The sequence below is a fragment of the Carettochelys insculpta genome, chromosome 9 (assembly GCF_033958435.1).
Source record: "Carettochelys insculpta isolate YL-2023 chromosome 9, ASM3395843v1, whole genome shotgun sequence".
Lineage (NCBI taxonomy): Eukaryota > Metazoa > Chordata > Testudines > Carettochelyidae > Carettochelys > Carettochelys insculpta.
Window position 1 is genome coordinate 18,562,977 of NC_134145.1, and position 27,861 is coordinate 18,590,837.

General features: G+C 41.1%; 1 protein-coding gene across 4 annotated transcripts in view; it reads right to left on the bottom strand.

The window, feature by feature from the left end:
• JAK1 (Janus kinase 1) overlaps positions 1-27,861 on the bottom strand; it is a 102,758-nt gene extending 74,897 nt beyond the window's left edge. For 3 of the 4 annotated variants that reach the window (XM_075002539.1, XM_075002540.1, XM_075002541.1), the window contains exon 1: positions 22,054-22,285. The gene's annotated coding sequence lies outside the window, so the exon portion shown is untranslated. Of the gene's footprint in view, positions 1-22,053; positions 22,286-27,846 lie in introns of those variants that run through there. The other variant, XM_075002542.1, reaches the window with a different exon arrangement.

Here is a 27,861-nt window from a genome sequence, read left to right on the forward strand (position 1 = left end):
GGGATTAAAGGAGCTTTAAGAGTGGAAATAATCATCTATACTGCCTGATCCCTAATCAGCTTTTACAGAAAGATATTTGTACCACATAACCTCTTCAACAGAAACACAACATAACAGCTACAAACCTCCACAATGAAATGGTTTTCCTGTACCTTGTTCCACAGATGTGAACTACAACATAAACCAGCTTTGTAAGGTAAGTCAGGATGCCACACTCCAGAGGGCCCTAGGTGACAGACCTGTTCTCTCCTACAGACAACCTCCCAACCTTATGAGGATTCTCACCTACAACCACAGTCTATACCACAGGAACACCACTCCTACAACTTTTCCTTGCAACAAACCCCATTGCCACCTTTGTCCACATATCTCTTCTGGAGATACAATCACTGGACCTAACCAGGTTATCCACAGAATCACAGGCACATTCTCATGTTGCTCAGCTAACATCATATATGCCATCATGTGCCAACAATGCCCAGTGGTTTTGTATATCGGACAGACTTCAGACTCTGTTAGACAAAGAATTAATGGGCACAAAACAGACATAAAAACACTCCTGATCCACATACTGGTCAGCCAGCATTCTAATGGAGTGGGCCATTCTGTTAATGACCTGAAAGTCTGTCTCTTACTGAAGAGGAATTTTCACAATAGTTTGGAAAGAGAAGCTGCTGAACTCTCTCTTATATTCAAATTCGACACATGGTTTGAACCAGGATGGAAATTTTTAGGTCATTATAGGGGCTCTTTTGCATACTTAGATTAAGCTAACTCTTGACTCCCCCGCTGCCTTCTGCATCTCTACTCTCTGATTTTCTCATTTTGATAATATTTTTCTGATTTTTCAACCTTGATTACTATTTTTGGTTCTTTGTGCCTTAAATATCAAGTCTGTTCTGGTATGGCTATCATTTGAAGAAGTGAGTCTGTCCCATGAAAGCTCATCACCTAATAAATTATTTTGTTAGTCTTTAAAGTGCTACTGGACTGCTTTTTTGTTGTCTATAAAGTTTAAGTTCTAGCGGGGCCTAGGTTGTTCTTAAACTTATCTCACTGAGCCGACACTTGGCTTTTTCAGTCATTCCATCTTCTGTGAATACGTACTCAATTAGTTCCACTGAAATCAACAAAAGCAAAAGTTAATCAAATGCATGTTTACAGGACTGGGACTGTAGTCTAAAATTTCTCGTATATTTTAATTAAGCAAACCCTTGCTTTTTTGGTAGTAGTATGGATTTGCATAACTTTAGCCAGCTCCAGACCAGCCAGTTGGGACAAAATTATGTTAAAAATGCAAAACCTCAGTCGTTCAAACTTACAAATGATTATCAATGGGTATCTTTCTCAGTATGCTCAAAAGCCAGTTAAGGGTCACGCAGAGCCAACTCTGAGCCAGGTAGCATACAGCTTGTGCCTTAAACTTACAGAATTGCACCAAAATCCTGTCTGATCCCTGTAAACAACTTGCAGCACTTACTGATCCTGAATAGCTTAATAGCTCTGAAAAAACAATTAACGTATGTAATGGTGGCCTCTTGTTAATTTTGTCCAAGTCTTATCAAGAAGAGGTCCAAATCCTGAAAATTTCTTTTAACTTCATCTAGTTTGCCAAACAATTCAGTAAAATCAGTTATGATCTTTTTCTACGTGCATGAAACTGTATGGGCAATTAGTAGTTTTAAATGGACAGAGGAGCTTGCCAGTCTGATAACACGGTGGGCTATGTTTGAGCCTGTATGGTTTTCTAAAAGTAAGATCATACCGCTCAAATTGCTAAAGTTGCTAACAAATTACATGTCAACTGTATGCAAATTTAAGATGACAGTCCCATTTTTCAAAAGTAAATTAGGCAGTTAGGCTCCTATATCTCATTGAAATCCCAGGGCTACGCCACTTATGCCTTGAAATGCCGAGCAAAACATACCTTTAAACATTTGGGGCCAACTGTCTAGCAAACCTATTTAATCAATTCGTTTCCCAGAAGAAAAAAAAAAATGTGCTAATCTTTTTTAAAAATACCTTTTCAAACACATTAATTTACTTAATTAAATTTAAGGAAAAATGACTCATTCCTTTGATAGATATTTCTAATTTGGACACATTTTATAAAACCCCAAGATGCTTGACAACTGCTTAATAGAGATGCCAATGAAACACAATCTAATGATATAAATAAATATGTCAATTTTTATGATGACATTTTAGTATTCATGTTTGTCTAATGCACCAATAAACTTAGCTGGAGACTTTGTATCAAAATCTGAGTTCAACAACGTTCATTTGTATATAGGTGCACGTATCTCATTTAGACTAACTGTTGAATATCTCATTTACATCTTACAGTTCAGGCACGTTGTAGTAGAAGTTGTCGGTGTTACACAAAGAATGAAGCAGTCCTGTTAATAGCCTTCCTGCTCATAAAATGTTATACTTACCAGAGAAAATTTAAGAATTCTATTTTATGCTATCACTATGAATGGAGAACCTGCCAACAGGTTGACAGGGAAGGGATCAACACACTATTTTGTGGGAGAGAAGACCACAAGTACTGACTCAGTGTAAAGAGATTTGAGTTATCAGGACTTTGTTGGTTTTGTACAACTAATTCTGCTTAAACACAGAAGCTACATCCACACTAGACGCATCTGTCTATAGAAGTTACTGACAGAAGAGAACTTCCGACAAAACTTCTGCCAACAGATCACATCTACACATAAAAGTGGATCGATCTGTTGATCCACTCTGTCAAGAAAATGGCCGCCCAGAGCATCTATGCAGCTTTTTTTTAAATCAACAGTTTCTGTCGACAAAACGCATTTTGTGTGTAGACGATCTGCAAGGTTTGTCTACAAACTCTCTAGCGTAGACACAGCCAGAGAGTGAGAGAGTCTGTCTTGTTTGTACACAAATTTATTGATGGATTAATTTAAATCATGGTTTTGCAGCTATTTTGCTAAACTCAGTGAAACTCTGTGTAGGCATGTATATCTGTTTAAATTAGGCATCAGTTCAACTTGCCCTTGTTATGAAAACTAGATTTATATGTAAAAACGTCCACACACAAAGTCTGCATAAAGAGTTAGCTAAATAGTGCAACACTCCTTTAGCTAAACCAGTTCAACTTCTGAGTTGAGCACAAGACCAACTGTAATGAGAAAGACAACTGGAGCTGAAGAAAACTAAAAGGATTCCTCCACTGTAGAACTTAGCTGAAGCAAGCCATGCTTTACCTATACTTTAGCTGAGGGAAGCCCTGTTGTAGAAGTTAAGTCACTAAAAGACAGGACATGCTCAATATTTACCTTTCTATTTCGTAGTAAAGTTCTCTGCAAAAGTGTGTAACTTTCATCCTCCTTTCTTGCTCTAACTAGCCCATGATATATTGAATGTATTTATTGCCAAATAGCTTTGGAAACCATTTTAATTGCACAAAGTGTGCCAGATGTCTTACAGACAAATGGGAAGATAAAACAAAAAATAACCACATAAAACTGCTTTACATGGCATGCCATGTTGTTTATTTCTCTCAAAGTTCAAATTTGCTTTGACAAGAGACTTTTTTCAAATTGCCAGAATTAAGGAAGTCAAGCTGTATTCTGCTCTCTCTGGTATGCAATGACAAACAGATTCATTAAGTGGAATACAGAGGAGCATTTTATTAATCTAAGAAACAAAACAGATTTTTCCTCCTAAGGGTATTGCCTCAGCAACACTAACAGATGCAAAAATTCCTTTTTATCAACAGTCACAGACAAGTATCTTCACAAAACAAAAAAGCCTGCCCCATGGAACCTTATCACCTTATTAAAGACTAACAAAATAGTTTAAGTGCTACATGACTTTTTTTTTTTGGATCAACAAACAGGTATCAGAAAGATGCTAAACAGGAATGTGTCTTAATAGTCATTTTTCCAACATATTTGCACTTTCTGGAAGACAAGTGAACTTCAAGTATCTTTTAACTTCAATGATTTATTTATTTATTTAGGAAAATGTTTAAATATCTAAATAAAAAAAATCAATATTTTACATTCAAAAGTGTAAAAAAGGAATTGAACTATCCTCTTCTCTGGGGGGGGAAGTCAGGGATTTTTGTCTTACAAATAGAGAGAAAGACGTGCTAGTCCATATACAATCAAGACAAAAAAGCAGTCCCATAGCACTTTAAAGACGAACAGAATAAATTTATTAGGTGATGAGCTTTTGTTGGACAGTCCTACTTCTTCAGATCATAGCCACACCAGAACAGATTCAATATTTAAGGCACAGAGAACCAAAAATAATAATCAAGGTTGAAAAAAATGAGAAAAATATTATCAAAGTGAGTAAATCAGAAAGTAGAGGGGCAGAAGAGGGGTGGGGGAAAATCAAGAATTAGAGTAAGCCAAGTATGCAAAACAGCCCCTATAAATGACCTAAAAAATTCCCATCATGGTTCAAACCATGTGTTAATGTGTCGAATTTGAATATAAGAGAGAGTTCAGCAGCCTCTTTCCAAAGTGTTGTGAAAATTCCTCTTCAGTAAGACACAAACCTTCAGGCCATTAACAGAATGGCCCAGTCCATTAAAATGCTGGCTGACTGGTTTGTGGATCAGGAGTGTTTTTATGTCTATTTTGTGCCCATTAATTCTTTGTCTAACAGAGTCTGAAGTCTGTCCAATATACAAAACCTCTGGGCATTGCTGGCACACAATGACATATATGATGTTAGTTGAGGAACATGAGAATGTGCCCGTGATTCTGTGAATAACCTGGTTAGGATCAGTGATGATATTTCCAGAATAGGTATGTGGACAAAGCTGGCAATGGGGTTTGTTGCAAGGAAAAGTTCCAGGAGTGGTGTTCCTGTGGTATAAACTGTAGTTCTGGGTGAGAATCCTCATAAGGTTGGGAAGTTGTCTGTAGGAGAGAACAGGCCTGTCACCTAGGGCCTTCTGGAGTGTGGCATCCTGATTAAGGATAGGTTGTAGGTCTTTAATAATGCGTTGCAGCGGTTCGAGTTGGGGGCTGTAGGTAATGACCAGTGGTGTTCTGTTCTTGTTTTTTTTGGGCCTATCTTGGAGTAGTTGGTCTCTGGGTATTCGTCTGACCCTGTCGATTTGTTTTTTTATTTCTCCTGGTGGGTAATTCACGTTTATGAATACGTGGTAAAGATTTTGTAGTTTTTGGTCTCTGTCAGTAGGATGAGAGCAAATGCGATTGTACCTAAGGGCTTGTCTGTAAACAATGGATCTAGTTGTGCGTGGAGTATGGAAGCTAGAAGCATGTAGGTAAGTATAGCGATCAGTGGGTTTCCAGCAGAGTGTGGTACTGACCAGGCCATCCTTGATTTGTACTGTAGTGTCCAGGAAATGTATTTCCCGCATGGAGTAGTTGAGGCATAAATTGATGGTGGGGTGCAAATTGTTAAAGTCTCTGTGGAATTCTTGTAGAGTCTCTATGCCATGGGTCCAAATCACAAACATGACATCAATGTTTCTTAAGCAGAGGAGCGGTAATAGGGGACAAGGGCTGAGGAATCATTGTTCCAGGTCAGCCATAAATATATTAGCATATTGTAAGGCTACGCAGGTGACCATAACAGTTCCACTAATCGGGAGGTATAAATTGTCCCCAATTCGGAAATAATTGTGGGTAAGAACAAAGTTACAGAGTTACACCCGATTGGCTGTGGTGACATCAGGGATGGTATTCCTGATCACTTGTAATGCATCTTCGTGTGCAATATTAGTGTACAGAGCCTCTACGTCCATGGTGGCAAGGATGGTGTTGTCAGGAACTTTTCCAATATTTTGTAATTTCCTCAGGAAGTCAGTGGTATCTCGGAGATAGTCAGGAGTGTTGGTGGCATAGGGTTTGAGGAGGGAGTTGACGTAACTGGATAGTCCAGTGGTAAGGGTGCCAATACCTGAAATGATAGGGTGTCCAGGGTTTCCAGGTTTGTGGATTTTGGGAATTAAATAGAATAATCCGGGCTGGGGCTCAGATGGTGTGTCTGAGTGAATAAGGTCCCAAGTAGCAGCAGCGAGTTGCTTAAGTAGTAGTTGTAATTTCTTCTGGAATTCCAAAGTGGGATCAACACAGAGAGGTCTGTAAAATTTAGTTTTGGAGAGTTGTCTGGCTGCCTCCTGTTCATAATCTGACTTATTCATGATGACAACAGCACCCTCTTTGTCGGCTGGCTTGGTTAATGTCTGGGTTATTTTTCAGACTCTGGACAGCATAGCGTCCAACATAGTTGAGATTGTGTCTCATTTGGTATTGTTTGCATGTCATGTCAGTCTGAACACGGTTGCAGAATCATTGTACGTAGAAATCCAGACTTTCATTACGACTGTCGGGGGAGTCCACATAGAGTTCTTCTTCTTTTGGTGTTGGTGGGGGGCATTAGAGAGAGTCAGACTGTTGTTCATAGGTGTGTTGGAAGAATTCCTGTAGATGGAGGCGGCACAAAAAGGCTTCAAGGTCACCACAGAATTGGATTAAGTTCGTGGAGGAAGTGGGGAAGAAGGAAAGACCCCAGGATAAGAGACACTCTTCTGCTGGGATGAGCTGGTAGCTGGAAAGGTTAACAATATTGTTAGCTGAGCTGTCGCTGTAGTTGTAGTATCCTGAAGTACGAAGTAATTTAGAAAATTTATTCTCTTCTTTTTTGTAGGAAGTGGAAGTGTATTTTATAAATTTCTTGTCTAGTACAAGAAAAGCCTCATTCTGTGGGGTCTTGCATGGATGCCTGATTGTTGATGAGAATTTCAAGTTCAGAGAGTTCATTTTTAATCATCTTTTCTTTATTGTAAAGGATTTTGATCAAGTGGTTCCTCGGTTTCTTGGAGAGAGTGAGGCATAGATGCTCGCTGTAGTCGGTGTAGTACGTTGACTGTAACAGTTTTTCACTGTCAGTCCCTTGGGTACAATGTCCATTTTCTTGCATTGGGAGAGAAAGATGATGTCTGTCTGGATCTGGGATAGTTTTTTCATGAAGTTGATGGATCTCCATTCCAAACGGCTAAATGTAGTGCCTTGCATGTTGAACAGTAACAGAGAGAAAGCCGTGATAGTCTATATACTATCAAAACAAAAAAGCTGTCCAGTAGCACTTTAAAGACTAACAGAATAATTTATTAAGTGATGAGCTTTCGTGGAACAGACCCACTTCTTCAGATCATGCCCAGATGCTATGTATATTGGACAGACTTCAAACTCTCTTAGACAAAGAATTAATGGGCACAAAACAGACATAAAAACACTCCTGATCCACAAACCGGTCAGAATGGCGTGGGACATTCTGTTAATGGCCTGAAGGCTTGCGTCTTACTGAACAGGAATTTTCACAACACTTTGGAAAGAGAGGTTGCTGAACTCTTTTTTCTTAGAATCATAGAACACTAGGACTGGAAGGGACCTCGAGAGGCCACCAAGTCCAGCCCCCTGCTCCAATGGCAGGACCAAATACTATCTAAACCATCCCTGATAGACATCTATCTAACCTGTTCTTAAATATCTCCAGTGATGGAGATTCCACAACCTCCCTTGGCAATTTATTCCACTGTTTGACTGTCCTGACAGTTAGAAACTTTTTCCTAATGTCCAACCTAAACCTCCCTTGCTGCAGTGTAAGCCCGTTGCCTCTTGTTCTATCCTCAGAGGCCAAGAAGAACAAGTTTTCTCCTTCCTCCTTATGACTCCCTTTTTGGATACCTGAAAACTGCTATCATGTCTCCCCTCAATCTTCTCTTTTCCAAACTAAACAAGCCCAATTCTTTCAACCTTTTTTCATAGGTCACATTCTCTAGACCTTTAATCATTCTTGTCACTCTTTTCTGGACCCTCTCTAGTTTCTCCACATCTTTTTTGAACTGCGGTGCCCAGAACTGGACACAATACTCCTGCTGAGGCCTAATCAGCGCAGAGTAGAGCGGAAGAATTACTTCTCGTGTCTTGTTCACAACACACCTGTTAATGCATGCCAGAAGCATGTTTGCTTTTTTTGCAACAGTATCACACTGTTGACTCATATTTAGCTTGTGGTCCACTATAATCCCTAGATCCCTTTCTGCTGTAATCATTCCTAGACAGTCTCTCCCCATTGTGTATGTGTGAAACTGATTGTTCCTTCCCAAGTGGAGCACTTTGCATTTGTCCTTATTAAACTTCATCCTGTTTACCTCAGACCATTTCTCCAATTTATCCAGATCATTCTGAATTATGACCCTATCCTCCCAAGCAGTTGCAACCCCTCCCAACTTGGTATCATCTGCAAACTTAATAAGTGTACTTTCTATGCCAATATCTAAATCATTGATGAAGACATTGAACAGAACCGGTCCTAACACAGACCCCTGCAGAATCCCACTTGTTATACTTTTCCAGCGGGATTGAGAACCATTAAGAACTACTCTCTGGATATGGTTATCCAGCCAGTTATGCACCCTCCTTATAGTAGCCTCATCTAAATTGTATTTGCCTAGTTTTTTTATAAGAATATCATGAGAGACCGTATCAAATGCCTTACTAAAGTCTAGGTAGACCACATCTACCGCTTCTCCCCTATCCACAAGGCTTGTTATCCTATCGAAGAAAGCTATCAAATTAGTTTGACAAGATTTATTCTTTACAAACCCAGGCTGGCTGTCTCCTAGTACCTTACCACCTTCCAAGTGCTTCCAGATGATTTCTTTCATTACCTGCTCCATTATCTTTCCTGGCACTGAAGTTAAGCTGACTGGCCTGTAGTTTCCTGGGTTATTCTTCTTCTCCTTTTTATAGATGGGCACTATATTTGCCCTTTTCCAGTCTTCTGGAATCTCTCCTGTCTCCCATGATTTTCCAAAGATGATAGAGGAGGTATCTGAGCCTTTATCTATCAGCAACTTGAGTATTCTAGGGTGCATTTCATCAGGCCCTGGTGACTTGCAGACATCTAATTTTACTAAGTGATTTTTAACTTGTTCTTTTTTTTATTTCAACTTCTAACCCTACCCCTTTCCCACTAGCATTCACTACGTTGGGCATTCCTTCATCAGGCTTCTCAGTGAAGACAAACAAAGAAGTCATTAAGCATCTCTGCCATTTCCAAGTTCCCTGTTACTGTTTCTCCCTCCTCACTGAGCAATGGCCCTACCTTGTTCCTGGTCTTCCTCTTGTTTCTAATATATTTATAAAAAGACTTCTTGTTTCCCTTTATGCCTGAGCTCAAACTAGCTACATTTTGTGCCTTAGCCCTTCTAATCTTTCTCCTGCATTCTTGTGTTGTTTGCCTATATCTATCCTTTGTAATTTTTCCTTGTTTCCATTTTTTATGCAATTCCTTTTTTATTTTGAGATCATGCAAGATCTCCTGGTTAAGCCAAGGTGGTCTTTTTCCATATTTTCTATCTTTCCTACACAGCGGGGTAGCTTGCTTTTGGGCCCTTAATAATCTCCCTTTGAAAAACTGCCAACTCTCCTCAGCTGTTTTTCCCCTCAGTTTTGCTTCCCATGGGACCTTACGTACCAGCTCTCTGAGCTTACCAAAATCTGCCCTCCTGAAATCCATTACCTCTATTTTGCTGTGTTCTGTTCTACCCCTCCTTAGGATTGTGAACTCTATGATTTCATGATCACTTTCACCCAAGCTGCCTTCCACCTTCAAGTTCTCTACCAATTCCTCCCTGTTTGTTAAAATCAAATCTAAAACAGCTTCCCCCCGGTAGCTTTTTCAACCTTTTGGAATAAAAGATGGTCTCCAATACAATCCAAGAACCTACTGGATAGTCTGTGCCCCGCTGTATTAGTTTCCCAACATATATCTGGATAGTTGAAGTCCCCCATCACCAGCAAATCTGGGGCCCTGCTTGACTTTGTTAGTTGTTTAAAAAAAGCCTCATCTACCTCTTCCACCTGGCTAGGCGGTCTGTAGTAGACGTCTAGCAGGACATCACCCTTGGTTTTTCCCCCACTTAGTCTAACCCAGAGACTCTCAACACATGCATCTCCTATGTCCATCTCCACCTCAGTCCAAGTGTCTACATTTTTAATATATAAGGCAACACCTATTATATTCAAATTTGACACATTAACACGTGGTTTGAACCGGGATGGGAATTTTTTAGGTCATTTATAGGGGCTCATTTGCATACTTGGCTTAATCTAATTATTGACTCCTCCCACCCCTTCTGCCCCTCTACTCTCTGATTTGCTCACCTTTATAATATTTTTCTGATTTGTCAACCTTGATTACTATTTTTGGTCTTCTGTGCCTTAAATATTGAGTCTGTTCTGGTATGGCTATGATCTGAAGAAGTGGGTCTGCCCCATGAAAGCTCATCACCTAATAAATTATTCTGTTAGTCTTTAAAGTGCTACTGGACTGCTTTTTTGTGTTGTCTTACAAAAGAGAGACTTAGAAAAGCCATGAAGTAATAAGATCACATCAGCAGAATCTGAGTCCAGGATTGAAACTACTCCAATGGAATTCATCACACTGAAAGAGGGATGAAGTACCATGCTACAATTGTAGAACAATGCATATATTTTTTAACAAAGTCAAATGCTTCTACCTACATTACTCCATCTACAATCCTCAGGCCACCATATCAGGACAGAAATTACACAAAATGGAGGAGTTGGGAAGAATTATTCATAGAGTGAGAGCTGAAAAGAACAAGCTGTCAGTGGGAATGATCATGGAATAAGTATGTTTCCAGTGGGGTTCTGCAGACATTAGTGCTAAGTCCAAAGCTATTCAGCACTCTCATCAGAAATCAGGAAAGAAAGATGATCAGTCTGTCATCTGATAAAATATGCAGAAAGAGAAGACTACTGGAATGGTAAATGAGGGCAGGAAAATCACATGGAGTGATCTGACTTGCTTGGTAAGTGACAGCTGTGCAAAAAATGCATTTTAATACAGATTCAGCCTGTCTAGTCCAGCAATTTCCTGTCCGGCAACATCTGTAATCCAGAATTATTTTTAACTATGCTGCATTATGGATGTTGCCAGATGAGAGTGTGCTGGACTAGAAGGGTTCAACCTGTGTACTGGAGGGTTCCGTTTTCTCAATGTGTAGGAGGCAATCCACTGAACATAGGCATACACTAGAGAAATGATTACAGTGTAAGTGGCTCCATGACACTTCTGTGGCTTGGCAACACCGCAGCAACAAACAGCAAGCAATGAAAACAAACAGACCACAATATGAAGCAATCCAGCCTCACAAAAAAGCAACACATCCAGTTTAAGCACCTGACTAGTCCTGTAAACAAATGACTTTGTGCAAACAAATATTTTCACTATGATCTTCAACTCTATTGAAAGGGGAAACTGTTCATAAAAGATTTATGGATGCCAGGCAAGAGTAAACTGTTGGGCACCTACTTGAGTCTAAGTTCTTACATTGCTACTTTGATTTTAACATGTTTCTCAGTGCTCTAAATGTCTAAAACTGTGAAACTAATCCAGCTAGTCCTGTGAGTTTCATCCCTAGATAAATTCAGCAGAGTCTAGGAGGACACAGTAACTCACAGTAAACAAAAATTACACTGAAATGGTCAAATTTATCTCTCGTGACTTTTCTAATCACAAATCCATTGTTCCACGTTGACAAAATTGGACATGGATTTTAAAGTTTCATATAGGAGGATATACCAATTGAATACCAAGATTTCTTTGAAGGATGCTTAAAATTAGGATAATTAGCAGTGAAAACACAGAAGCAGCAAATAAAATGCCAATAATAAAACAATTTTATGCACAGTCTTAATTCCCAACGATGGCCCCATGTGTGTGTTTTTAGAAAGTGAGCAACAATATGTAACCATGGCATGTTAAGCAGCAGGCTGTAGAACTAGTGATTTTTAAATCACTTGTTAACATTAATTAAGGGAGAGATGTGGATCTTGAGTCCTCTGGTTAGTAAAAACTGAAAAGCTAATTTCCTGACCAAACACTTGTGCACCAAATTTTATAAACAGACACCAACTGTAACATCAATAACTGGCTGAAAAGCTGTGACTAATCATTTAAGGGTATCAAAAAGCATTTTTTAAGCAAGACTTCACACATGCTGGCTCTAGTGACACTAGATTATTTTTCCCAAAGTTTTCCCCAAATTGCTATGACATCACAGTTCAGTGAAACTGCACCCGTATTTCCCCTTACTGGCTTAAAATGCACCCACTCTTCAGCTTTGAACTCCTCAGCTGCTGTCTTTGCAGACGGAGAGCTCATCTCACTCCCTTCTGATTGAAGGATCTCCAGGTTGCACAGTTTCTTGCCTCCACTGTGTGTTTCCCAAGCACAGCCAGGTTGCCCAAGAACACCTGCTTTCTCTTTAAGGGAGGTTCATAAGTATAACTTCTACAGTTATAAGGTACCACGTGGCATTTCCTATGCTAGCCTACTTTATTCTTAAGTTAAAAAAGATTAAGGAAAACAAAATCCTACATATATGCTAAAAAGCTTACCAGAGTTAACCCCAAACTTGTAGTGGATTTTGGTGGGATGCTTTCTTCACATGCACACACAAAGGAGATTCTACCAGTTCATCAGAGCTTCAGCTCAGAAGCTGCACCCATCTTATGAAGCCCCAATAGGCTCAGTCTGTCCAACTGCCATAAGGACTGCAGACCCTCCATGGACCTGGGACCCTGTCCATTTGCGGCATCAGGCAGAAGACCATGAAACAGTGTAAACCCAGCTTTATTTATCCAAATAGCCTTACTTTTTATTCTGTATATGCAAACCTCTTGCAGGCTGGGGGCCTGGCTTAAATGGGTTGATAATGGAGAAAATGCATTAGAATTCCTTCCCCCTACTAGAGATAATTCACAATTGCTTTTTTAATCCTGGATTAATACCTTTTGCATATACTAATTTGATAACAATAAACTAAATTAAATTTTATCCTAATTCCATTGGGTTTATTCAGAATACAAAATATCATGCACCTGTCACACTACAGCTTGTGCCTGGTCTGTGCTAATATCACTGTGGTTACTACCACGCATGGAAAGTCGCAACAGTGGAAAGATCTAGGGGTGGAGGAAAAATGCCTTTAGTATCTAGACAACTGGTGAAATTGACCAAGGGTGCTGTTACACATCCCTGTCCCTGTCAGAGATGCCATGGTAATGAGGCACTGACATGCATATTCAGCACCTCATTAGCATAACAGGCACATGAACAAACTTCGAATTGGAGATTGATAGCGAAGATGGGGGCAGCTTCAAAATAAGCACCCCACTTCAACATTCCCTTACTCCTGCAGATCTAGATCGGAGTAAGGGAATGTCGAAGCGAGATACTTATTTCAAAGCTGCCACCATCTTCGCTGTCAATCTGACATACAAAATTTGTTCACGTGGCCACCATTATGCTAACGAGCTGCTGAATATACATATCAGTGCCCCATTAGCCTGCTTCAAATTGCCCCATTACCATGGCACTTCCAATGGGACACTGGTAGTATAGCCCAAGGAGCAAGAAAGTACAAATTAAGCAACCAAGCAGAAAGGTTTTTTTAAGCCAAGCTTGTTTAAAAGAGGGGTGGGAGACCTCCAGAGTGCTGGCCATATGCAATTCCTCAGAGTTAGCTGCTGGCAGGCCACCAAATATTTAGTTTACCTGAGCGTCTGTAGGCACAGAACCCTGGAGCTCCCAGTGGCTGTGGTTCACCCTTCTCAGCCACTGGGAACTGTGGTGCTCCATGTCTACAGACACACAGGTAAATAAAGCATCTGGCAGCCAGCTAGTCATTAAACCTGACAAACCACAAGTGGCCCGCCATCCAGAAGTTCCCCACCCCAGCTTAAAACTTTGGTGCCCATAAAACACTTGGATGAGACAATCTTAGGATTTAACATCTTTGCTTCTTACTTAAAATGATGAGAGATGGGGTCAATTTAAGACCTCTAGCAAATCTAGCTGTCAGGGAAGACAAGACTCCACAAACCATTCCTGCAATTTCCAAAATAAAACAACAATGAAGGGAAGTAAGGAAAATGTTAAGGCTTTCATACTGTACATACATGAAGGTATAAAAGGGCAAATCCCAATCTAACACAATGTTCACAGTTCCCCTTTAAAGTGAATATCTATCCTACACCATCACCTTCTCATAGCAGATTCTCCAGTGAGATCATCAATAAAACAGCCAATTGCTTTTTGTATGTTATTTGCTGTTGTCTTTTCCACATAGGTTCAGTATAAAAGCTGTAAACCTCTCAGTCTCACTAAGGATTTCAACCAGCATTCGTGTAACAGTTGTGCTCTTCCTTTGCTTGAGGGGAAAAATAGCACCCAGCATACTACTGCTATGCAAACTTTGGTTATTCGTCATAGGTTTTGGAAATGAGGCAGGGAGACAATAGGCCTTCCCATATATAAGCTGTCTTTGATAGATGCTCCTGTTTGAACTAACTTGATTTGAGTCAGAGCTTAAAAGAAAGCACTGAACGTCCAACATATCAAGGCCAGGTCTATGCTAGAAAATTAGGCTGGCTTAACTATATCACTCAGGAGTATGAAAAAAACCACACCCCAAGCAGCATAGTGAAGTTGACCCATGTCCCTGTGCAGAGAGCACTAGGTCAATGGAAGAATTCTTCCATCAACATAGCTACTACCTCTCAGGAAAGTGGATTACCTACGCTGACAACAGTGTCCAGCCCAATAGTCACAAACTGATTGATCGTGATCTACTGGTCTACCCTGGGGAGTTTCCCAGACAACCATGATCTCTAGTGTAGGAGTGGGGCTGCTGGTAAGCTGGGTCCCAGCTTGCCCTGGACCCATGCTGCTGGTCCATTCCAGGGAGCAACCAGCAAGGTCCCATGTGCATGGAGGGGAGGGGTGTTCCTATCTGCAGGCAGCACCGCCTGCAGTTCCCATTGGCCAGTAAAGGAACGCTGGACAGTGGCACCTGAAGGGGTGGTGCCAGCACAGGGGAGTGGTTTGGGGCTGAAGCAGGGAGGAGGTGACCTGCTTCGTCCTCACTGTACTTCTGACTGGAGCTGCTGGGAGTAAGTGCTGCCTGGCAGGAGGCCGCACACCAACCCCAAGCCTGCTACCCCACATCCACCCCCTGACTCCTCTCCAAGATCCAGCATCCTACATCCCCTCCAACAACCCAACTTAGTGTCACCATGCAGTGAAAGAGTGAGTGAGAGGGGGAGGATGCAGTAAGCAGAACAGGGTTTCAGGGAAGGTGGGGAGCTTTGGGGAAAAGGCAGGGTAAATCATGGGTTACCCTTCAATTTAGAAAGAGATCTTAGGCATAAAAAGATTGGAGACCACCGGTCCCCAATGACACGATGCAGCAGTGAAGCTTTGCCCCGTAGCCTTTCAAGTGTAGGCAAAACTAGTCTCAGAGGGTATGTCGACACAGCAAGCTGCATCCCGCAGCAGCAAGACGCTGGCTCAAGGTACAACACTAAAAACAAGTATGGAGTGGTTCAGTTTGGACTTGGCCGCTGAAGCCCATCCACTTCCATAGGTTTCAGTCTCTGAACTCCAGCCCAAGACCACATGTTTCTGTAACTACTTTTAGTGTCATTCTGTGAGCCTTGAGTCTGTAGATCCAGTTGTGAGGTTTGCTGCAGCAGGCTTGCTTGCTATCTAGACATATCTCAAGAATCTCTGGGAGTTAAAAAACTTCAAAGCTTATGTAGAGGAACTTAGGTTCAGGTCAGCCCTTTTATCCTACTTTGTCTCCAATCCAAAAGACGTTAAATAAGATTATGCAAAGAATTTTAGTATGAGATAAAATCAGCTCTACTAACCCAGTGACTTATGTCAAATCTTGGTTTTAGATAATGGAAGAAGAGAGTTGGGAAGAATACTATTGTTATAGACAACCCTATGTCATCTGTTCAGGACAGGATTCAGGGTCATAAGAAGAAGAAACACCAACTCCGCAGGTGCTCTGTGTCTGGAGCAGCCATGAAAAAAAAAGTGAGTGTTCAGCACCCACAAGCCAGCAGCCAATCAGATGTTTGATAGGCCCTGCTTATTTCTCGAATGCTTCTGCTGAAGGGATCAACAATGAAATGGTGATAACACTTCAGTTGTCATTACGTTTCAGAATCACTAATCATTTGTATAACAGTAGCAATTAGAGGCCACGACAGATCAGGGCTTCACTGAGTAGACACTGTAGAAACATAAAGTACAAGAAGGCCCATGTTTGTAGTAACTTCTAGTCGTAGATTTTAAACATCAATAATAGCCACGCACCTAGCATCCACTGGAAGCAAAGGCTGGGGAAAGATGCCTAGGGCCTGCACCTTTGAAAATCTCCTTCTAAATAGATAAGACAGACAGACTTCAGGAAGAAACAGGCACAGAGGAGAACTGACTAACCCTGCATCAGACAGCTGAAAATTTACACAGCCAAGAATAATACAGGTCTTTTGACTCCCTGCTCCAAGAATTAACATGCCATTTATATGTCTCAGTTAGTATGCAGAATCAAGGGGACCACAGTTACGTCAATTTATATGCCTAAGCTTTCTTTTTCCAAAAACAATTGCAAATTTAACTTTTTAAAAATTGAAACTTAAATATGTCAGAAGCCAGAACCATGTCACCATGACATACCATTGAGAACTGTCACAAGCCAACTCCGTCAGTGGACACGCCAATCCCCTTTAAGTAAATCACCACATTCAAATAAGTGAGATTCCAAATATTTCAAACCGCCAACTGTCAGTACCTGATGTGTTTTTTGAGCCTGCTACAGTGTATTTACTTGTTTAATACCTATTTAACATTAGTCTCCTTCTTGCTGTTTTTGGAGAGCTGGATTAGAACTGTGACCTGATATTCTCAATCACTATGGTTTCTATGCTCTAAAATTTTTTTGCAAAAATTAATAGCCATTATATCAACATGGGAAAACTGATCCATTTAGATGAAAGAAAATATAATTGTATTATCATTAGAATCACCACACAACCTTGAGTAACCATTCCCTTTGAATCTAAGGGCCAGTTTCAAATTTCTTCCTATCAGATTAAATCTGTACTCTCTACCCTTCATTTGTTTTCTCACTTGGCTCTCCAGCTAATGCCTCCCTTAGCTCAGCATAACTTGAATATTGTCTGCTAATGCAATCCTATAACATCCCATCTTTTCCCATCCACTTTATTTGTTTTTACTTCTTGCAGAAAAATGAAGAGCCCAACCAAAAAAAAAGGTATTAAAAATTGACAAGTGTTAACACATTACTTAGTATATAACTTATATGAATACAGTAGACTTCCAACTTTCGTGAGGGTTGCATTCCTGCAATCCTTGTGTAAGACAAAACTTCCCATGCAACTTGGGGGGAGCCACAAAACTGACAAGAACACCAGCCCTGGTCAGTTTCCTGGGTCATTTGAGGGAAGGAGAGCCAGGGACTAGGCAGCAGCCTGGCTCCTAGCTCCCCTCTGCTTGCAGAGCCAGGAAACTGACCAGGGTTGGTGCTCTGGTCAGTTTCCCCGCTTCTGTCAGCGGTGGCAGCTGAAAGCCTGACTCTTTTTGAGAGATAAAGGAAGAAAAGCATAAATGCTGCCCATTTTTCATTCAAAGGATTATCTTCTCTTCCACATAGACATACAGCTCCTGAATAATGAAGGGCAAATATGCTTCCTGCTGTTCATTAACTACTAATATATGAGAGAGGGGCCAGAAACAAAGACCTTGGTCCAAATTCTTCCCGATGTCAGCATCTCAACTTTGCTGCTCAGCTAATTAGTATCTCTTGTAGTCTGCAAACCTGCACTTTTAGCTCACTGGTATTCTTCATGAAGTCGAAGACCTGTTCTGTTATATTTTCAGTGTAAAATATGTATCTCCTCCAGCTCAGGCTGGATGCATGATCAACAAGATTTGTAAGTAAACATCAACCTTTGATTAAAGATGAATTTCCTGCCCCTCTGAGGAACAATGTCCACAGAGACTCTTGTGGAATTTCACCTTAATTCTGGGGAAAGCATGGGGAAGTAGTCCTATCCCCAGTAAGCTAGATGGCCCACCTTCAAGCCTGGTAGATTCCCGAAGTCTTGTGTGGATTCTAAAAGATTTGGTTCAGCATTGGTTGAGACACATGAAGGGTGCCATGAGCTGAAGTTTATACATCCACAAAAGAAGGGGGTAGCCTGTGATAGATTTCACAGAGAGCCAGGCATAGGTTTGCAACACTACAATACAATTCAACATGCAGGAACATTTCTATAGCTTTTAAAAATTACATTTGAAAACAAACACATTGTTTGTGAAAGCATCCATCCAAATAAGTGTTTTACACTCAGCCAGTAAAGAACCCTGTGTATCTGTAACTTTCATTCATCCTAGATGTGTGGAAAATACTTCCAATGATAGAAGTGCGAGAGTATTGCAAATTTTATTATACATTTCACCTTTCTGAAGAGAATGAAACTAAAAAAAAAGAAAAAAGAAAAAAAAGGATAAGTTTGACTTCAAAATTTGTCATCTCTTTTCATAACATGTAAAGAAAAATACCCAAAAAATATTTTTCATTTTGTAGTTTAGATGCCATTTTGTTTTTCCTATTATGTGCCTGGCGTGTGGTTTTTTTTACTACCTTTATTTCAGCACTACTTTAATAAAGATCTTAAAAAAATTAATTTGGAAATACTTCACTAATTCAAAAATCTTAATATTTCTAATCTCAGAATCAGATTTTCTTTTAAACCCTAATTTAGTATTTTAGTCTTTGAATATTGAGATTTCTTGAATGTAATGAAATTAGAGATTATTTCCAGTTTTACACATGCTTAAATTCTTCAGTATGTTATTTAAGTGTTTAAGCACAGTGCAGTAAGATTTTTCTAACCCCTCCCAAAAAAACTGATGTTTAGGTACTTGCTCTGTACAAGAAGAGCAAATTATTCTTACAGGAATTAGACAGAATGCCTTTCAAATATTGTATTATAAATCCCAACTAGAAAGTAGATGGTATTTGCAGAATAGGAAGGGAACTGTGGGAATGTGTGTGTGCAAATTATATGAAAATTCAGAATATAGATTACAAAATAGCAAAATATTCCACATTTGATATCTATATACATTTATGATACCAGAACCATAATTTTTATTCTGATTTTCCAATATAATTTGAATGCATATACTACCTAGACTTGAGCAATCTACTTTGTAGTTCTAGAACAACCTGCCATGCAATGCCTGAGCTCAAGGTACAATTTACTGCACATTTAATAGTACCAGGAGGAAGTGCCTACCACTCCCCATATATGGTCACAATAGAACTTATAAAAGGACACGTTATACACTAGTGATTAAGCTACATATAAGGTACGCCATGGCAGTCAACCAGAGTCAGGGAACTTTACCTTCATTTTGCCCCAAAACAGAAGAGTCTGTATGAAGTCTCTTGCACAGAAAATTTAACTAGTCCAAGCAAGCCTTTGAAGGTAAAATGCAAAACAGTTGAAAAACTTAGTCAAAATATTTGTCAAATGTAACACATTAGCTCATTGTAAACCCAACTCTCTGAATTTAGGCTTAGCTGTAGATTAGCGACACCCTCCATGTCCTCAGTGCCTGAAGTACTATTTCCATGGCATCTATAATACTATAGTTATTTAATAATAATAATAATCTATTACCCGAACACCCAGTTTTTCAAACAAAGGATTCTAATGTACCTTGAAAGCTTCATACACTCAATGTGACCTGTAACCAGAGTAAGTTTAAACATTTTTCATGTTGAAAGACTGCTGTGTAGCCTATGGCTCAATATACTAAAGCATGGGAACTAACATATTTTAATACATATTTTACAATTAATCATTTTATATATTTACAGTTTACCACTAAACTCTTCAGAGATGTCTGTGTTTTAAAATAGTGTCCTCCTAACTTGACTCTAGTGTCGTTATTGCTAACATCAATAGTTAATTCTGCTGGATGTTTCAGGTGCAGGTACTTGCATTAGGCTGAAGATCAGATACACTATGCCCATTGGGCAACTCAACCATTCAGTCTCACTGCTTGCTTGCTGTCTCTAAAATGCACAATAAACTGGAGATATTGAGAGATGCAAGTGGAGAACATATTTTTGACCCACACAGAGGTACAACACACAGTAATGTGGCATCACCACAAATATGCAGAGCCTCATTAGAATAACGGTGGCCACGCGCGCTTCAAAACGGCTAGTTTCAAAACACATACTGCCTATGTAGCTGGGGGCCTTTCAAAACGACCACCTGATTTCAAAAGCCCCTTCTTCCCATTGGAAGTGTGGCCACAGTCTGGCAGTGACAATTCTAACTAGGGCCCTATCATGAAAACATTTTGCAATAGCATTTGCCAGACCTGGCCTCTAGTTTGCACAAGTAAAAGCAAAACTGAAATAATTATTTTTCCAAGTATTTGGCTTCATTTACTTAAAGTGAACTATACAAAAAAAAGAAAAAAGCTGACGTGGAAGACCAGTGATCTCAAAATTTAGTTAATGCGGGTCCTTTCTGGCTTCTGTATCTCCATGGAGAAATTTCTGCATTTAAGATTCTACTTCAGCTGCTGTCAACCAGCTTTTGTTTTAACCTTTTTCATAGCTTTTTCACATGACAGCGTTTTTTTTTCAATATTTTTAAATATTCAGCTATTAAATTCATCCCTCCCTAACGTGAATTAAATCAAGTGTAGACAAGTCTTGAGTATCACAAGGAACAGATTTTGTGAACATAAAGCTGCCATTTTTACACATCTTCCCAGATAACAACACGATTTTTAGTTATGAGGAGCACTCATCAGGATTGCACTATGTTGTATCTTCCAATTATAAGAAATTGTGCCAATACTTTTGCAGGATAAATTTTATTTTCTCAGGTAATGATCTCATTGTTCCTGTAGCTACAGCAAATAAACTCTTTTCTTAAATGGAACTTCAACACTTCAATAAACTATCAAAGCCTGTGACATAAAGGAGCAAATTTACCAGATTTTTAGAACACCAGTAAAATACAGCTCAAACAAAAGCATTACCATAGTGCAAGAGATGTAATGGGAAGATGTACGTAGTATCAACGCTACCATGATTCCTGCCCCGAATAGTTTAAAGAGGCAGACTTTAACAGTTTGCATTGTTATGTAAATTATAAACTCAATGTAAAATGGTCATATTGCACAGTATATATACACTCAGTCAAGGGCTTTAAGGCTTGTAAGCTTCCACTTACAACACCAATTCCTTACCACAAGGAACAGTTCTTTCATGTCTAAAGTAGCAACTTACATACTTCCTTGCTTTGAGGCATCTATCCTTTATCAGGCTCATCTTCCAGCTTCATATTTAGCACAACTTGACCCTTGCACGTCCCTCCGCACACCCACCATGCTCCCTACAGTACACACCTGCCAGCTACCACATCTAGTGCGGGTCAGCAGTTTAAAGAACATTTGCACTAAACACTGCCCCCCCCCCCCCAGCAGCATTAATTATTCCTGGTCCTGTATCAGAGGGGGAGCCCTGTTTGTCTGTATCTGCAAAAACAACAAGTCCTGCGGCACCTTGTAGACTAACAGATATGTTGGAGCATGAGCTTTCGTGGGCTGCCCACGAAAGCTCATGCTCCAACATATCTGTTAGTCTACAAGGTGCCGCAGGACTTGTTGTTGTTATTCCGGCTGCTGCATCTCTCACGGCTCTGGGAGTGAGGCAAAGCGTGACCCTCCTCGCTGCATTCTGGGAGGTGTTAAAACCAGCCCGACTACCCGGCAGGGGGTGGGGGACAGGGCCTGTCTCAGCTCCAACCGCCCGGGGAGCACAGGATGTTCTTGCATGATATAAACAGGATATCCTCGTGTCGCTGCTGGCGGGGCTGTGACAAGCCAAACTGCAAAGGCAGCTGGCGGGGGGGGGGAGTGGAAGGGGGTGTTAACTCTTCATCTCCCGCTGCAAAGCCCGGGCTACACCGAGCCCCCACCGCATCGCACCGCAGCTCTGCGCTCCTGCTCCCCCCGGCCGTGCCAGCCAGCGCGGCCTATGGGGCGCCCAGCTCATCGCACCCGGCCTCAGACGCGCGGCTCCTCACTCACCGCTTCCGCGTGCGGCTCCTCGGCGGCGACGGGAAAGTACGGGGGTGGGGGGGCAGCGCCCCGCCTGGCTCACTCGCTGCCCCGCATGGCCCCGGCCGGAGGGGCTCCCTGGGCGCTGGAAGCGACTCGGGCAGCGGTAGGGAAGAGCGAGCGCCGCCTCTGCTCCTGGCTCAGCGCAGATAGTCCCCCTCAGCGCCACTCTGGGTCCCGCGGGGCCTGCGCAAGCGCACCACTTCCGCCTCCCCATCCACCCTCCCCGCGGCCGCCTTAAGGTGGACCGGTCCTTGCGTGCTACTTCCCCTCGCCCCGTCACCTTCAGCCGGAGTTAGAGGGCGACGCTCAGTTCCCCGGCTCAGCCTATGGGAGGGACACACACACACACCCGCCACGACGCGCTGGCTGATGGTCCACGCTCCTGTCCGTCTCCAGGGGCCGGAGCTGCTGGAAGACGTTCCCAGGCGCTACTTGGCGCTTGCTAGGAGCTGACGGGTGCTCAGCGCCGAGCACAGCACTGGGGAGGGGGCTGCAGTGGGAGGCTGCGCCCGCCTGTGTTTACCCCCGCCTCCATAAAAACTGACCCACAGACCAAGCGCGCTCAAGGGGAGCAGGGAGACGTATATAGGGTTACCATATAAAAAGCGGCAGGGCTGGGTGTTTCCCTCACAGGACAGCGTGTCTGGCGCACAAAGAGAGTCAGGAATGCGCGAGAGGTCAACTCCCTGAAGTGCAGCCTCACATTCTCTGGCAGGGCACCCTGCAGCCACATCCTTGTAAGACTTATTTAGGGCTGCTGGAACTAGGATTCCCGGCGTGCAGGAGCAGCCCCTGGCTCCATGTGCTTTCCCTTATATGTAGGGTTTACCCTTTGGTTCAGTGGATCTCAGCACCCCCACTATACAGCTTGTTCCAGGCCACAGGCCCCATTGCAAGGAGAGTGGGGAAGGGAAAATGAGGGTCAATAAAGATGTGACTGTAACAGGACAGGAGGTTGCTCAAAATAGCTAGTTATGAAATAGCCTTAACTAATAACTGTTATTTCGTGATGAGCTTTGGTGGGACAGAGCACTTCATTAGTTTCTTGATGTTTGCTCTGTGACCATGTATTCTTTGGCGAAGGTTTTGCCCAGTAAGTCCAATGGACTACCATTAATTAACATACTATCAGGGCATTGTTGGCACATAATAGCATTTATAATGTTGCTGGAAGTGCATGAGAATATGCCTTTGATCTGTAACTAACATTGTTAGGTCCAGTGATGGTATCCCCAAAATAAACGTGGACAAAGTTGGCACCGGGCTTTGTTGTCTATAGACAACATCCTAACCTGAGAAAGATTCTCACCAGCAATCACAGGCTACACCACAGTAATACTAATCCTGGAACTTGTCCTTGCAACAAACCCCACTGCCAACTTTGAGCACCCAGGAGAATTGACTTTCCTACACAACACTCCAAAATACAAGGAAAAAGTGCTCAGTTTAATCAATCTGTATTTCAAAGAGGTGGGTGTGGTGTAAAGACAGACTGATAAACTATGGTCCCTCAGGCCAATTTGTACAAAGAAAATAATTAGGACTCTATGCAGATAAACAGGACAGTTCCACCCCCCTGGAGCGCCTTACATGGTATCACCATGGCAAGATTTGTTCAAGACAAAATGACATTTTAAAATGCAAATAAAACTCAAGAGTTGTTACTAGGCTAAAGCACAAAATCTAACAAGAAAGATAGAGGATAAAATTACAGTTAAAAATCAACGTGCCAAGAAGCAAAACAAAACAAAAAATGGTAAATTAAAAATGAAGATGCTCATAAGCAAGTCTGAGAATCTGCTACACCAGGACAACTGGGAGTATAAGGAGATTTCAGACACATCACTTCAGCCAACAATGAAGAAACGTTGCTATTTTCAGAAACATATGAGAATGGACCCTAGTACTAAGAAGTTTATCAAGAAGTTCAAAAAGCAGATAGAGACATTAAATGGCTTAAAGCACACAGGCTAGACAGATTAATCCAAAAGTCCTTGAAGGGACTGAAGAATGTAACATCACGGCTTTAGAAAAAAAAGTAACACCCTATCATTAGAGACAGGGACTGAAAGGACCAATGCTGTATTCCTAACAATCCCCAAATCCTGACAACTAAGCTATTAAATACAATCAGAATGAATTCAACAAGCGCAGTGTGTGACTTATTTTATAACAGGGATTTGAACCAGCAGCAGAAAATGCTGCAGACTAGGTTTTCTGTTGGAGTCCCATTTAATATATTGGGCACCCCATAAGACTTTGCTACAGTGTGTGAAGAGTTGTGTGAGAGACAGAGGCTGACGTTGAAAGGCCACCGTCTTGCTTTTCATCTTGAAGAGAGAAGATCAATCTGGGTGAGGCACGCACACTCCTTTTCTCTCATTTCATAAAATCTGGGCTAATTATTATATCCTCCATCTTCACTGGAGTGGGATCCCAAAGATTAGCCCACAAGAAGCCCCTAGTTATGTTGGGGTGAAAGGATGAGACTAGCCTACCGAAGGCACTTACCTTTTGCTCCCTCCATTGGAGCTGGGGTAAAAGATTTCTCTAAGAATACTGAGGAGATTAGGGCAGATAGCAACTGTAGGAAGAATGCATAGGTCTGGGATGGTTGCTAAAGAGTAAAGTAAACATCTCAGAAATGGAAATAGGAAACTTATGTATGCAGAGGGTTGAGTTGGATGAGAGAAAAGGTGTCTATATTTTGGGGGAACTCATGGAGGTGGAATACTAGGATTTCTAAATGGAGGGCAGGTCACCATGACCCAGAGAGGAATGTACGAAATGGCCACTGGTAGTCCTCTTTTATACAATGCCTCAAAGTAGAGCTTTGTACTTTATAAATAAGTAGCTGTAAGCAGTTCTTGCCTTACTGTGAGTGATCCCAGTTAATATAACCTTGCATCTGACAAAGCGGGTCTTTGCCCACGAAAGCTTATGCTCCAAAATACCTGTTAGTCCATAAATTGCCACAGGACTTCTTGTTGTCATATAATCTTTACAACTCCATATCAAACACATTTTGGCATACACAAGCTTGTGGATTTGCACCTTCTTTCAGGAGTATTATTTCATCTCTCATTACAAAAGAGTCCGGCATGCAGGTTTCATGAACATTAGTGTGAACTGTGTGTTGATTTGTGTGCCAAAGAGAAATTTATAGATATTGCTTAATTTTACTTAAATTAATATCTTCACTGGAGAGTCAAACTATCTTGTACTCCTTGAATAAGGAAACGCTTGAAATCCCATTTTAGTGTTTAATTTTTATGTTGTTTTCCTTGGCTTTTATACCTGACATTGAAAAATCCGCCCAAAGGAGATGCTATGATAAGCTGATTTCTTTCGAGTGTGCTAGATCTTCACAGCAAGGAACTAAAGCTCCCATCCTCTCCTGGCTAAGCATGAACTACATTTCCCAATAGCTACATGTTTGGCTAGATAAAGGGAAAGGTCTGATCCAAGAAGTGAGAGGACTCTGTTTGGGAATGGGGCCACCATGGCAATTGAGGGTTGGAGAAAAGCCCCAGGAATTGTGGAGCGAGCTGCACAGGGAATGGGTTGTGACATGACAGTTGAGTGCAGGTTTGTGTGGGATTTATGAAGAAATAGAAGATGGAGAGGGAACCAGTGCTTTGGGACCCCAATGAGAGCCACTAACTGAGCCTGGATTGGAAAGCTGCAAATAAGAACATAAGAATGGCCATAGTGAGTCAGACCAAAAGTCCATCCAGCCCAGTATCCTGTCAGTGGACAGTGGACAATGGTAGGTGCCCCAGAGGGAGTGAACCAAAAAGGTAATGATCTCTCTCCTGCCATCCAACTGCAGTATCTGACAAACAGTGTCTAGAGATACTATTTCTTACCCAACCTAGCTACTAGCTATTCATGGACCTAACCTCCATGAATGTATCTAGCTCTTTTTCAAACCCTGTCTTAGTCCTAGTCCTCACAGTCTCCTCTGGCAAGGAGTTCCACAGGTTGAATGTGTGCGACGTGAAGAAGAATTGCCTTTAATTTGTTTCATACTTGCTGCCCATTAATTTTATTTGGTGTCCCCTAGTTCTTATATTATGGGAACAAGTAAATCATTTTTCCTTGCCCACTTTCTCCACACCACTCACAATTTTACATGCCTCTATCCCATACCCTCTCAGTCTACTCTTTTCTAAGATGAAAAGTCCCAGTCTCTTTAATCTCTCTTCATATGGAACCACTTCCAACCCCCTAATTATTTTAGCTGCCCTTTTATGAACTTTTTCTGAAGCCAATATATCTTTTTTGAGATGAAGTGACCACATCCACACAAAGTATTCAAGATGTGGGCGTACCATGGTTTTATACAAGGGCACATAAGATATACTCCCTCTTATTCTCCATCCCTTTTTCAATGAACCCTACCATCCTGATAGCCCTAGTAAAAAAAAATCTTTTCCTTAGCAATGTATCTGAGTGGATATTGGGACCCACCATCATCCTGCAAGGTCTGCCTCTTGAAACATCTATAGTGCTCACTTCCAAGATTCAGTACACTGGGCACACTACTGGCAACCTACAGGTTTCAACTACAGAGTAACTCCAAAAATTAAACAAATTAGATGGTAATTTTATGTAATTTATTTCAGTTTAATCAGACTGTAGTGATAGAATATCGTTGCAAGGTCCTCTCAAGTTAAAGACAGCACTTTTATGCACAAGTATTTCAACAGAACATGCTTTGGTAACAAGATTCACTACGGTAACCTAGATGCCATATATCTGATTTATTATACATATAATACATATATCTGATTTATAATAATTGTAACTTACCTTTTCTTCATGCCTGAGCTTTCTCTCCTTTGTAAATGACCCAAAGTCCTTAATCTACCACGAGGTATACTCTGTGGAATAGTCTTCCTTTATATAAATGTATTATAGAAGAATTACTGGAAGATGACTCAATATAAGGGAAACATCCCTGCACTGTCATTGGAGCAGTGGTATTTTATCCTCCAGTAATCAATATATCTTTTGAATTAAGACAGTTCTGCTCAAGAACCAAGAAGCACTTAATTCTGACATCATTCCTACAAGTCTTTTTCTGCAATCTTTATAAAAACTCAAACAAACTAATTTTGACTGGATGTTTTAAATCCCCAAATTTGGGAAATTTGTATCTGGATCAGGAATACAATTCTGATTGTTCTCTTCTGTATTTAATCAGTTATACTAAATAAATTTACTTACAAGTCTTTTCTTAACATCCTTATTTATTTCATAACAAGAGGAGGAAAAGGTTCAACCTATTACCGACATCAGCTTAAGGTGGATTCAGAATGTGCCCTGCCTATACCATTTTTTAAACTCAAATGTCACTGACTTACTTGCATGTATATTTTCTTCATACAAACATTCAGAATCCTGGGTTCACTGAAGTATGGTGGATAACTTTGAAAATGTAGGTTCAGACTCCCACATATTATTGACTACATCTTCTGTAAAGCAAATTATGATGTGTTATAACTTTGGCTTTTGCTGTACGAGACAAATACGGCTGCCTTTCAGTAAACTACGTCACCCTGGTTTACCTTTCAGATATCCCTAATTCTGATGGGTGTTACTGCACAAATTTGGTGAAATTAACACCCGTGAAACTGACTGTCCAGAAGAGTTGTTGGCACTACAAGAAATTCTACAGGCTTTGAATTTTTCCGCAGGAATAATTTACTCTTGTGTCTCCCACATGTGGGTCTCAGCATGGTGAGAGGAATGTACCTGCCGATGCGCCGG